Source organism: Schistocerca piceifrons, chromosome 1, assembly GCF_021461385.2.
Source record: "Schistocerca piceifrons isolate TAMUIC-IGC-003096 chromosome 1, iqSchPice1.1, whole genome shotgun sequence".
Taxonomy (NCBI): domain Eukaryota; kingdom Metazoa; phylum Arthropoda; class Insecta; order Orthoptera; family Acrididae; genus Schistocerca; species Schistocerca piceifrons.
The window spans coordinates 1,076,564,840-1,076,578,631 of NC_060138.1; positions in this window are offsets into that span (position 1 = coordinate 1,076,564,840).

Below are 13,792 nucleotides of genomic sequence, written 5' to 3' on the forward strand. Positions count from 1 at the left end.
GCATTGGCTATAACAGATTACCAACAGACCATTAAACACCCATGAAAAGGACAGTATAGACAACGGCACTCAGACACCTCTAGGGAGGCGGGAGGGGGGGGGGGGGGAGCTGCCCTCGAAACATTAACGTTCACTTAGGTGAGACAGGTGGGGCCCAACTACACTTGATCCGTCGGAACCCAACCAAGAGACAGTCACGGACCGACCGACCAAACGGCATGCTAGCCACCAATCGGTACCTGAAAACTCAAAGACCAAACTGTTACGGACGTCATTATCCACAATGAAATATGTATTAAGCTGTCAAAGCTACACACGGTGTTGGACTGTTACAACAGGCGAGGAAAGGACACTGCCTGAAATTACGTTAGTAGCCAGGGCAGGTAACCAGAACACTATCGGCCACAAGGCAGAAAATTCCGCTGGTGCACCTGAATTGTAGTGAACCAACATAGTTAATTCCACCGCACAGCGGCTCTATTTCACCACTACAAACACTTGGTGTTGCTCACCGGGAAAGCTCCCCAATAGCGAACCACCGAAACGGATGACACAATTTGAACGGACGTGGCTTGGGTACTTAAGACACCACTCAACTTTGACGTCCTGGATCGGTGAGCCACGAATGTCGTAGCGATCGGACAGCTTCACACACGCTCCGACACTGCGCAGGGACCGTCAGCAGACCAAGCCGACTGCGCCGCACGGAGATATCCCCCCTGGTCCGCACCAATCGACCGACTACCCGCACACCCCCTAGCCGCAAACTATATCCACAAGACTAAAGATGGTACACGGTGCAAATATCGATACACATATCTGCAGCCACACGTGGAAGGAGGAAGAACCACGACATAACCGCAACAATAGTGGGAAACCAAACACAGATAGACAGCCAAGTTCAAGGAAACGCATAGTTCGGAGTGAGCACGGCTCAGTAAGGTGTCGAAGTTCAGTGACTGTAGGAAGATACAAGACGACTTAGACAAAATCTCTAGTTGGCGTGATGTATGTCAGCTACCTCTAAGCGTGGAAAAATGTAAGTTAATGCGGATCAGTAGGAAGAACAAACCTTTAATGTTCGGTTGCAGTATCACTAGTATCCTGCCTGACACAATCAAGTCGTTTAAATATCTGGGCGAAACGTTGCAAAGCGATACGAAACGGAGCGAGCAGGTGTGAACTGTGGTAAGGAAAGTGAATGGTCGAATTCGGTTTATTGGGATAATTTTAGGGAAGAGTGGTGCACTAGTAAAGGATACAGCATATAAGACGCTGGTGTCACCTACTCTTGAGTAGTTCTCTAGTGTATGGGATCTGTACCAGGTCGGATTGAAGGAAGACTTCGAAGCAATTCAGAGGCGGGCTGCCAGATTTATTACCGGTAGGTTCGAACAACATGTAAGTGTTACGGAGATGCTTCTGGAACTCAAATGTGGATCCCTGGAGGAAAGGTGACACTACTGACAAAATTTAGAGAACCGAACCGACATTTGAAGCTGACTACCGGACGATTCTGCTGCTGCCAACATACATTGCGCGTAGGATCATCAAGATAAGTTTCTAGAAATCAGGGCTCATACGGAGACAAACAGATAGTCGTTTTTCCCTCGCTGTATTTGCGAGTGGGACAGGAAAGGAAATGACTAGTAGTGGTACAGGTTTTCCTCCGCCACGCACCGTACGTTGACTTTAGGAGTACCTTGGTAGATTTAGATGTAGAGCAGTGAAGTGCGGAGGAGATGCAGTTACGGTATCGGGCTGTTTTTTCGCGGTGGTTGTGTGGTTCCCTTATTGTTCTTATGAATGCGGACGGATATGAATACATTTTACAGCATTCTGTACCGCATACAGTAACGGTACAGTTCGGGTCCGACAATCGTTCGTATCTGCATGACAATGCACCCAGTCTTAACGCAGTGTGTGAGGCTGTGATTTATGGACACTAACATTCCCCAAATGGATTGGCCTCCGCAGAGTCTCGACCTCAACATAATGGAACACCTTTGGAATGAGTTAAGTGTGTCGACTCCGTTCCAGATCCCAGGGTTCAACATCCTAGGCACGCAGACACCTTATTGAAAGCGTTCGCAATAAAGTTCAAGCCGTCATAAAGGTGAAAGGTGTACACACTCCATATGACTGTCCACCACTAGGTGTCTCCTTACCTTTGATCAGATGGTGTGTGATTGATTTGTGTCTTCTTATCCTAAGCCTTTTCCTTGGATTTCTTCGTCACATTTTGGCATAGTGTTAGCGCAAGGACTCCTATTCGGGAGGACAACGGTTCACACTCACGTCCGGACATGCAGATATAGGTTTTCCGTGATTTCCCTAAATCTCACCAGGCAAATTCCGGGACGGTTCCAGGGTTCCTTTGAAAGCACATTGGAGATTTCCTTCCCCATCCTTGACACCATCCGAATTTGTGCTCCGTCTCTAATGACCTAGATGTTGACGGGGCGTTAAACCCAATCTTCCTCTATACTCTATACGATGCATCGTAATTATGCATTTTGCTAAAAAAAACCACTTAGACGTAAGTTATCTCCCGAAAAAAACCGAGCAAGCTGTAATGCGAAAGGGAGAGTTTTTTAAATAACTCTTGGACTCACTGATACTAAGAGAATCTTTTTTCTTTATCAAAACTGAGATCAGCGAACGTAAAAAAGTTTACTGATAGTCAGAATTAGTCATTTACGTAATTAATCATTGAGAGTTTCGTCCTTTACGTCACATCGTCCAGTGATGTACAGATTTTGTTCCAGTTCGATTACTTGATTTACGATCTGTGCGTGTAAAAAGTCAGCAGTCATAAACTATTTGAATTTTTTTGAAATTTCTCTTCAGTTGGTTCTCATAGTAGACCGTCTGTCAATGAAAAGGAAACCTTGTTTCTTGAAACAGTCTTACTCAACTGTCGGCATTACTTTCGAGCGCTACTTTTTTTTACGTATACTTCAGTTGCACAGGATCCACAGCCTCCACAAACTGAGTGATAGCATTCCCTGCTTCACTGGGTGCCATTGAATGGATTCAAATATCCGTTTTTTATTTTATCATTACTGTCCAGTCTCGACGGTAAATCCGTATTAAAAAATCCCTTCACAGCCGAAACTGCACAGTAATTACAACAAATAATCAGATATTTGAATGCACCTAATGACACCAAAAGCTGCAGTAAATATTGTCATTCAGGCAATATTACGTATATTAAAAACACCAGCAGCCATTTATAGCTTACCAGAAGTTTGTTTTTTCCTGAAATCTGTGACACAAATATTCTCGATTTTATTGATAACTTGTAATTGTTTCTTTAGAACCACTTGTTAATTTTAAAACCTATGCTAAATATATACCCTAAGGTTTATAGAAATTGAGCAGTCAAGAAAAAACGGGGCCGATGAAACTATATTCGCAGGTTGTTTTACAACAGGACGCCATCAATCATGAAGTTTACAAGGTCCTTTAGATAATTAAATTACAATGCTTTGTCTAAGCGGTTGGTGAAATTTAAGTCAATATTTTGCACATTACGACAGGAAATTTGTAATTCTGCAGTTTTATATGTCTTTCCTGTCACGTTTCTTGAGAAGCAGAGAAATTACGATTTCAGTTTTGATGAATTCTCTCCTTTCACAATATCCTGTTAACAATTTTGCAAGTGAATTTTGTATTACGAGGGTGTTGCGCTATTTGCAGTCTGCTATGTAACTGTTGCCAGGCGTCTTCAGTGTCTACCAGGACTGGAGACACGTACCTGGCGACAAACAAAAAAATTAATTACGTATCTTTACTTTTTCTAGCTATTACTTAAAATTTTGTGACTACCCTTCGTAATCATTCTTCAGCTTTCACTGTTTCTAATGCAACGTCTTCTGTAAGTGTCTTTCCTTTATTTATATGGTTTCGTACGCATTTACAATGTATTACGTCAGAAAATCAACAGAGACATTAGAGCCCATACGGACGTTTACAGCCTCTCATTCTCCCCTCGCTCTATTCCAGAATTGTTTCCGGTGAGATACTCATGTTTCATCGCTTGTGACAATGATGGACAAAAAATTGTCACGATCAACCTCGCAAATTGCAACCAACTGCCCACAGACGTTCCTTCGTTGCTCTTTATGGTCTTCTGTAAAGCCAACGAAGAACCCAGCTGGCACACACCATGAGTACTACAACTGGTGGGCGAATGTGTAAGCACTACGAACAGAGACTTCCAGCAGAGCTGCAAGGTATTTGATTGTAATCTGTCAATCACGTCGAACGAGAGTGTCGGCACGTTCCAACACTGCAGAAGTCGCAGCGGTGTGCGGCTGACCGACACGCGGGAGATCGGACTGGTTTGCGCTACTTTGTTCCGATGATGACAGACGTTTCACCCACCAACTCACCGTGTTTTTGTTCACTGCCAGATCTCCGTTGACATTCTGCAAGCGCCTTTGAATATCTGGGTTTCTCTGGTTTTCCGCCAAAAGAAACTCAGTGACAGCTCGCTGCTTGGAATGCATCTCCGTTACAAACACCATTTTGAAACCTAGGTGTAGCGTCGCCACCTATCGGAACTTCATGAAACTAAAGGAGCTAAAGCGAGAATATTCGACAATGTCCCACATCGAGGTCCCTATTTTTCAGCCCCAGCTGGCCGAAAAGAAAAATGTGCTGAATTACTTTCTGAATGCCCCTCGTATTAATTTTAATTAATTTGAGTTTTACCACCGACCACCGTTGATATATTTTACCAGTCCACGCGAGAAAAGTTTGCAGATGGCAACACCGTGGCTGATGAAATAGTCTGTATTACTTTACTCTCTGATCAAGACTGTCGATATATTGTCCATGTCGCTCTAATGACAACGGAAGCAGTGCAATAATTGATTCCCTTTGAATTCTGAACTTTCCGGTTCCCACATTTCTGGTGTCTGCCTCGTGTTTATATCTCTTGTTCTGTGATTTGCATAAGGTTAATATTCAGCTACGTGGGGTGTTATTCTACATCTGAAATCGATTCGCAGTTGCTGGTGACATAATTACAGCGAATTTAAAATCAAATTGTTGTTCACTTCCGAGAAGGGTACACGGATCAATTTCCAAGTGAGAAACGTGGAAAAAATGAACATGAGACGTTTTGTAAAGAGGATAAGTAAGTAAAATACGTAGCCTACAGTAAAAGTCACACTACTGGCCATTAAAATTGCTACACCAAGAAGAAATGCACATGATAAACGGGTATTCATTGGACAAATATATTATACTAGAACTGACATGTGATTACATTTTCACGCAATTTGGGTGCATAGATCCTGAGAAATCAGTACCCGGAACAACCACCTCTGGCCGTAATAACGGCCCTGATACGCCTGGGCATTCAGTCAAACAGAGCTTGGATGGCGTGTACAGGTACAGCTGCCCATGCAGCTTCAACAGGATACCACAGTTCATCAAGAGTAGTGACTGGCGTATTGTGACGAGCCAGTTGCTCGGCCACCATTGACCAGACGTTCTCAATTGGTGAGAGATCTGGAGAATGTGCTGGCCAGGGCAGCAGTCGAACATTTTCTGTATGCAGAAAGGCCCGTACAGGACCTGCAACTTGCGGTCGTGCATTATCCTGCTGAAATGTAGGGTTTCGCAGGGATCGAATGAAGGGTAGAGCCACGGGTCGTAACACATCTGAATTGTAACGTCCACCATTCAAAGTGTCGAGACATGTAACCAAATGGCACCCTATACCATCACGCCGGGTGATACGCCAGTATGGCGATGACGAATACACGCTTCCAACGTGCGTTCACCGCGATGTCGCTAAACACGGATGCGACCATCATGATGCTGTAAACAGAACCTGGATACAACCGAAAAAATGACGTTTTGCCATTCGTGCACCCAGGTTTGTCGTTGAGTACACCATCGCAGGCGCTCCTGCCTGTGATGCAGCGTCAAGAGTAACCGCAGCCATGGTCTCCGAGCTGATAGTCCATGCTACTGCAAACGTCGTCGAACTGTTCGTGCAGATGGTTGTTGTCTTGCAAACGTGCCCATCTGTTGACCCAGGGATCGAGACGTGGCTCCACGATCCGTTACAGATATGCAGATAAGATGCCTGTCATCTCGACTGCCAGTGATATGAAGCCGTTGGGATCCAGCACGGCGTTCCGTATTACGCTCCTGAACCCACCGATTCCATATTCTGCTAACAGTCATTGGATCTCGACCAACGCGAGCAGCAATGTCGCGATACGATAAGCCGCAATCGCGATAGGCTACAATCCGACCTTTATCAAAGTCGGAAACGTGATGGTACGCATTTCTCCTCCCTACACGAGGCATCACAAAAACGTTTCACCAAGCAACGCCGGTGAACTGCTGTTTGTGTATGAGAAATCGGTTGGAAACTTTCCTCATGTCAGCACGTTGTAGTTGTCGCCACCGGCGCCAACCTTGTGTGAATGGTCTGAAAAGCTAATCATTTGCAGAACACAGCATCTTCTTCCTGTCGGTTAAATTTCGCGTCTGTATCACGTCATCTTCGTGGTGTAGGAATTTTAATGGCTAGTAGTGTATTTGCATATCTATTGAAATTAGCAAGTAACTATTAATTACGAGAGTTTTCTGTTAAAATCAGCGTAAAAACAATTTAACAGTATTGGAAACACAACGTTGAGGCTAACCGCCAAGGTAAACTGCTTGGGCCCTGTGGTTCTTGTATCTCGCCGTTTTCGTGCGCCTTTCCGGTTCCTGTTCGGACTACTATTTGGTTCAAACGGCTCTGAGCACTATGGGACTCAACTGCTGAGGTCAGTAGTCCCGTAGAACTTAGAACTAGTTAAACCGAACTAACCTAAGGACATCACAAACATCCATGCTCGAGGCAGGATTCGAACCTGCGACCGTAGCGGTCTTGCGGTTCCAGACTGCAGCGCCTTTAACCGCACGGCCACTTCGGCCGGCGGACTACTATTTGCATTACTGTTAAATAACTGAGCAAACTGAAATAGACCGAAGACAAACCTAAAGATACTGTTGTGTTGATAGTGTATCTGTCCTATATACTTAACAGAGGTGCAGCCTAATAAAAAATTGGGTGAATGCGGCAGATGATGGTTGAAGTGATCTCTGTAGCAAATATCTACTAATACCAGTATTGCTGGCCTCTGTTTTGATCACAGCCGAAGTAGATTCTTCCTACACGTCGGCCAGGGGCCTGAAGATGCCCTAGTAAAACGCTGAAAGTGGTTGACAAATAAAATAAGGTTGAAAATTGGCGGTTGAAGGGTATTTAATTTGACATTTCTGATTGTTGTCAAGTTACTCGTGTTTTCCTTCTTTTTGGAAGGCGACAACATAATCAAAGAAGAAATCAGAAATATTCGTCTTTTGGATCTGCAGCTCTTGTACTTTTTTCCACATTGCATTTGAAGTACAGGACATTGGTACTGCCTATTTGCAAACACATTTTTTTCTTTTTACACAAATATGTTTCAGCATCTCCGTGCCATCATCAGTGGGTTTTTGTTTATAGGCTACAGCCTATACCACAAACTGACAGTAGAAGAGAACTTTCACATACAGAAGGCAATAGGTAAACAAGTTCTAAATGAAAACACTACACTCTGTAAAGACACACTAGTTAAGACATTAAAGGAACTTTACAGAACAGGCAACGCGAACAGGTAAAGGAGCTTACACACACACACACACACACACACACACACACACACACGCACGCACACACACACACACACACACACACACACACACACACACAAAGAGAGAGAAAAAAGTAAACAAAATTCAAATTCGGCGCCAGACTCTCTCGGGATTAATTTAGGAAACACAACATAGTACTCACCGCGTTTTGCGAATTAAAAAGGCGTTTATAACGAAATAAATTATAAAAAGTGCAGTACTATGTATGTACAGTGTCCTCGGAATCCAAAAGAAGAAGGATCGTCGCAGCAAAACGCGAGTAGTAACAAATATATGCGCAAAACATTTTGACATGCCAAAATCACGTTTTTTTTAAAAAAACCAAGGGACGTGTTAATTCGCCAATGAAATTTACATTTCCATCGTTTGGTTTGCAGATGACAAGCTATCAGTGCGGGACACCATACAGTTGGCCCTGAAAAACCATATAGTGAAGAACCATGGTAAGAAGCAAAACGAGTAAAAACTTTCTTTAGGCCTCACGTTGTTAAATCAGTTATAACCTATAATATTGTCACTTTTTACAGTTTTCAATAAACAAAAACCCACTGATGATGGCACAGAGATGTTGAAACATGTTTGGGTAAAAAGAAAAAGCAGTGTGTTTGCAAATAGATGGAACACATATTCTATGAGACTTCAGAGCTATGGACTTGATACTGGCCATTAATGTAGTAAATGTATCAAAAACAGCTCCTTAAAGTACACGCCTTCTTAGAAAAAGTGTGGAATGAAATGGACTCCGATCTTGAGACCCTTCTATTTCACAAAGAATTTCGTTGGCTGTCGAAACGTAACAAGGCTGAGAAGATTCCACGAACTCAGAGGAGATGTTTATAGCTGAGAAGAAAATGAAAGACATGCTAGAGCAGTTTTCTGATCTGACATCTGACTTCTATTTGGCTTATCTTATGGATATATTCACACACTTGAGTAAGTTCAACTTGCAGTTGTGAGGCTCCAGAAACAGACTTTCAGAAGTATTTGTAAATATATTTATCTTTGAAGATAAACTCCGTATCTTTACTTGCAAACTTCATATTATGGATAGGTAAAATTGGCAAAAACAATTATTCTGCGTTCGCGACATTAAAAGTACTCACCGATGATAAAAAAAGTGACCGTGTGGCATTTGTTGTCCGGGAGGGCCCATCCGGGGATGTTCGGTCGCCGGGTGCGAGTCGTATTAGATGACTCAACACTAGGTGACTTATATGTCGGTGATGATGATGAAAGGATGATGCGGACAACACGACACCAAGTCCACGAGCAGAGAAAAAGAAAGTTTGACACGATTACGGAAAACATACAAGAAAACATCAAGAGTTATCTCCAAATGATGGCTGATGAACTCAAACATTACTTTCCACAATATAACAAAAGAGAAGCTATAGGTGACCAAAAACTTATTCGCATCCCTTTTAGCAATAACGCTGATAAGTTCCAGAAGAAACCCAGAAACAGCACATTGAATTTCAAAATAATAATAACTTTAAGGACACATTTGGAGCTAATTATTTTGAGCAGTTTTGGAGTATAAAAGCAATTTCATACAATAAAATTCGAGAAATCGTCTTGCGCCATATTATGCTTTTCTCCACAACTTTTTTATTCTAACACGGGCTTTTCTGCTTTGCTGGTAATGAAAAACAAGTTCAGGAATATATTGACAGTACGTGACGATATGCGTGTTGCTCTCGATAATAAAATAGGACTCCTAGGATTACCGAACCTGTATAGAAGACGCAAGCTCAAAAATCACATTGATAAAAACCGACTTTAATTTTCTTCTAAGACGTTGTGTTTTATTATAACAGTACTTTTAATGCATATTACTTTGGAGTTTAACGAATATGTTAAGAGTTTTGATTAAAATTTATTTTTAATTTGTCACAGTTCATTTTTCTTGAACCTTATGGTACCTCTTAACAATAAAGAAATTAAAGTGGGCTCTGGTCAAAAAAGGTTGGGAATCACTGTATTACAGAAAGCAATCGAGAATTGGACAGACATACTTTCAAAAGATATTCAAAGTACGGTTATTAAATTGTATAACCAGTTTTCAATTTATGCTGTTAGTGTAGCAGTACTAAAGGACTTTTGTGATTTCCTGCGTATGACTAAGGTACCCTCAGGCATGACACACTAAATGAGTGTGCTTATTTCCTGCACATGAAAGATTCACATACATGTTTCAGCGTCTTAAATCATACTTCATCTCGCTTCCTATGAGTCCAAGTTTTCTCAAGTCTTTTTTCTGATGTTTGTGGAGAAATTAATTTACTCTTCGTGCATGCTCGGGTGAGTATATTTTAAAAGGCAACTGCCAGCTCTGAGAAAGAGGCTATATGTCTAAATGAGTTTAAGTTGGAGCTTAAGAACATTGTGAATGTTTTAGAGGAAAGAAACGCATTAACTCCGTGACTTTTAAAGTAAAAGAATGATCGTCAGTTCTGATAAAATATCAGCAGTCAAAATTTCAAGAGGAAGTCATGGCATTTTATGAGACAGTTACGGAGCGAACTTGAACATTTTGACTAGATACTGTTGCAGGCTGTACCTGATTGGGAAAATGTAGAATTTTCATTGAAGCGGATTAAAGAAAATACAGCTTGCAAAATGGATGAGAGTTTGCCGTTTGACCGGGTAGTAAAAGTGAAATGTTTTCTAGGAGAGGCAAAGAATCAGTATTTGGAGATGTAGTCTCATGAAAACTGGGTAAAATTTATTGAAGCTTGTGTCTGAAGAGCAATATTCAGAACTCGTTGCGTTGTTCAGTACGTTTCTCCATTCCAGAACTTAATAATAATGAGGAGAGAGTATTTTCATTAGTGAATGCACATTGGACTGAAGAAAGAATGAGGCTGGTATTAATTTCAGTTTTTGCAGAGCTCCAAATTCTGTATAACATGAAACGTAATAGTTGCATTCGTTTTCAGGGACTCATTCAGAATCGAAGCAAATTCCTTCCTTCTGTTCAGCGCAGAGAAATGTGACTGCTGCAAAGATTAATGTAAAATAGTTCTCTACTGTAGCAACACAATTTAAGTAATTTTCTTAAGAAATGACAACTTCTTCGCCGAAGGCGTTGATACTTGGACTATGTCCTTGATTTTTGGTTCTTGGATTATGGCAATCCTAATTAAGAATGCAGATGTAGAGTGACGCGTCGGTCATTCAGTATCATCTGTAGTAGACTGAATTAAAGTCACTGCGTTGACGTCCACTCCACCGAAATCACAAGCGTCTCAGACTCAAATAGACAGGCGAACGCTGGTATGCTGTAAGGCAGAACGTGGTGTAGTAATTAACGATAAAAATTATTATAATGTGTTATTTTACAGTGTGTGTCGATTCAATTTTGTTGTTGTGGTCTTCAGTTCAGAGACTGGTTTGACACAGCTCTCCATGCTACTCTATCCTGTGCAAGCCTCTTCATCACCCGGTACCTACTGCAACCTACATCCTTCTGAATCTGTTTGGTGTATTCCTCTCTTGGTCTCCCTCTACGATTTTTACCCTCCACGCTGCCCTCCAATACTAAATTGGTGATCCCTTGATGCCTCAGAATATGCCATACCAACCGATCCCTCGTTCTAGTCAAGTTGTGGCACAAATTTCTCTTCTCTCCAATTCTATTCAATACCTCCTCATTAGTTATATGATCTACCCATCTAATCTTCAGCATTCTTCTGTAGCACCACATTTCGAAAGCTTCTATTCTCTTCTTGTCCAAACTATCTATCGTCCATGTTTCACTTCCATACATGGCTACACTCCATACAAATAGTTTCAGAAACGATTCCTGACACTTAAATCTATACTCGATGTTAACAAATTTCTCTTCTTCAGAAACGCTTTCCTTGCCATTGCCAGTCTACATTTTATATCCTCTCTACTTCGACCATCATCAGTTATTTTGCTCCCCATACATAAAAACTCATTTACTACTTTAAGCGTCTCATTATCTAATCTAATTCCCGCAGCATCACCCGATTTCATTCGATTACATTCCATTGTCCTCGTTTGCTTTTGTTGATTTTCATCTTATATCCTCCTTTCAAGACACTGTCCATTCCGTTCAGCTGCTCCTCCAGGTCCTTTGCTGTCTCTGACAGAATTACAATGTCATCGGCGAACCTCAAAGTTTTTATTTCTTCTCCATGGATTTTAATACCTACCCCGAATTTTTCTTTTGTTTCCTTTACTGCTTGCTCAATATACAGACTGAACAACAACGGGGAGAGGCTACAACCATGTCTCACTCCCTTCCCAACCACTGCTTCCCTTTCATGACCCTCGACTCTTATAACTGCCTTTCGCTCCCTGTATTTTACCACTGCCACCTTCAGAAATTGAAAGAGAGTATTCCAGTCAACATTGTCAAAAGCTTTCTATAAGTCTACAAATGGTAGAAATGTAGGTTCGCCTTTTCTTAATCTATTTTCTAAGATAAGTCGTAGGGTCTGTATTGCCTCACATGTTCCCGTATTTCTACTGAATCCAAACTGAACTTCCCCGAGGTCGGCTTCTACCAGTTTTTCCATTCGTCTGTACAGAATTTGCGTTAGTATTTTGCAGCCGTGACTTATTAAACTGATAGTTCGGTAATTTGCACATCTGTCAACACCTGCTTTCTTTGGGATTGGAATTATTATATTCTTCTTGAAGTCTGAGGGTATTTCGCCTGTCTCATACATTTTGCTCACCAGATGGTAGAATTTTGTCAGGACTGGCTCTCCCAAGGCTGTCAGTAGTTCTAATGGAATGTTGTCTACTCGCAGGGCCTTGCTTCGACTTAGCTCTTTCAGTGCTCTGTCAAACTCTTCACGCAGTATCATATCTCGTATTTCATCATCATCTGCATTCTCTTACATTTCTATAATATTGTCCTCAAGAACATCGCCCTGGTATAGACCCTCTATATACTCCTTCCACCTTTCTGCTTTCCCATCTTTGCTTAGAACTGGGTTTGCATCTAAGCTCTTGATATTCATGCAAGTGGTTCTCTTTACACCAAAGGTCTCTTTAATTTTCCTGTAGGCAGTATCTATCTTACCCCCAGTAATAAGCGCCTCTACATAATTACATCTGTCCTCTAGCCATCCCTGCTTACCCGTTTTGCACTTCCTGTCGATCTCATTTTTGAGACGTTTGTATTCCTTTTTGCCTGCTTCATTTACTGCATTTTTATATTTTCTGCTTTCCTCGATTAAATTCAACATCTCTTCTGTTACCCAAGGATTTCTATTAGCACTCGTCTTTTCACCTACTTGATCCTCTGCTACGTTCACTATTTCGTCTCTAAAAGCTGCCCATTCTTCATCTACTGTATTTCCCCCCCCCCCTCCCCCCCCAATTCTTGTCAATCGTTCCCTAATGGTCTCCCTGAAGCTCTCTACAACCTCTGGTTCTTTCAGTTTATCCAGCTTCCATCTACTCACCTTTTTGCTGTTTCTTCAGTTTCAATCTACAGCTCATAACCAATAGATTGTGGTCAGAGTCCACATCTGCCCCTCGAAACGTCTTACAACTTAAAACCTGGTTCCTCAATCTCTGTCTTACCATTATATAATCTATCTGAGACCTTCTAGTATCTCCAGGCTTCTTCCATGTATACAATCTTCTTTTATGATTCTTGAACCAAGTGTTAGCTATGATTAAGCTATGCTCTGTGCAAAATTCTACCAGACGGATTTCTCTTTCATTCCTTACTCCCATTCCATATTCACCTATTACGTTTCCTTGTCTTCCTTATCCTACTATCGAGTTCCAGTCATCCATGACTATTAAATTCTCTCTCTCTTCACTATCTGAATAATTTCTTTTATCTCATCATACATTTCCTCAATCTCTTCGTCATCTGCGAAGCTAGTTGGCATATAAGCTTGTACTACTATGATAGGCGCGGGCTTCTTATCTATCATGGCCACAATAATGCGTTCACTGTGCTGTTTGTAGTAGCTTACCCGCATTCCTATTTTCCTATTCATTATTAAACCTACTCCTGCATTACCCCTATTTGATTTTGTATTTATAACCGTGTAGTCACCTGACCAGAAGTCTTGTTCCTCCTGCA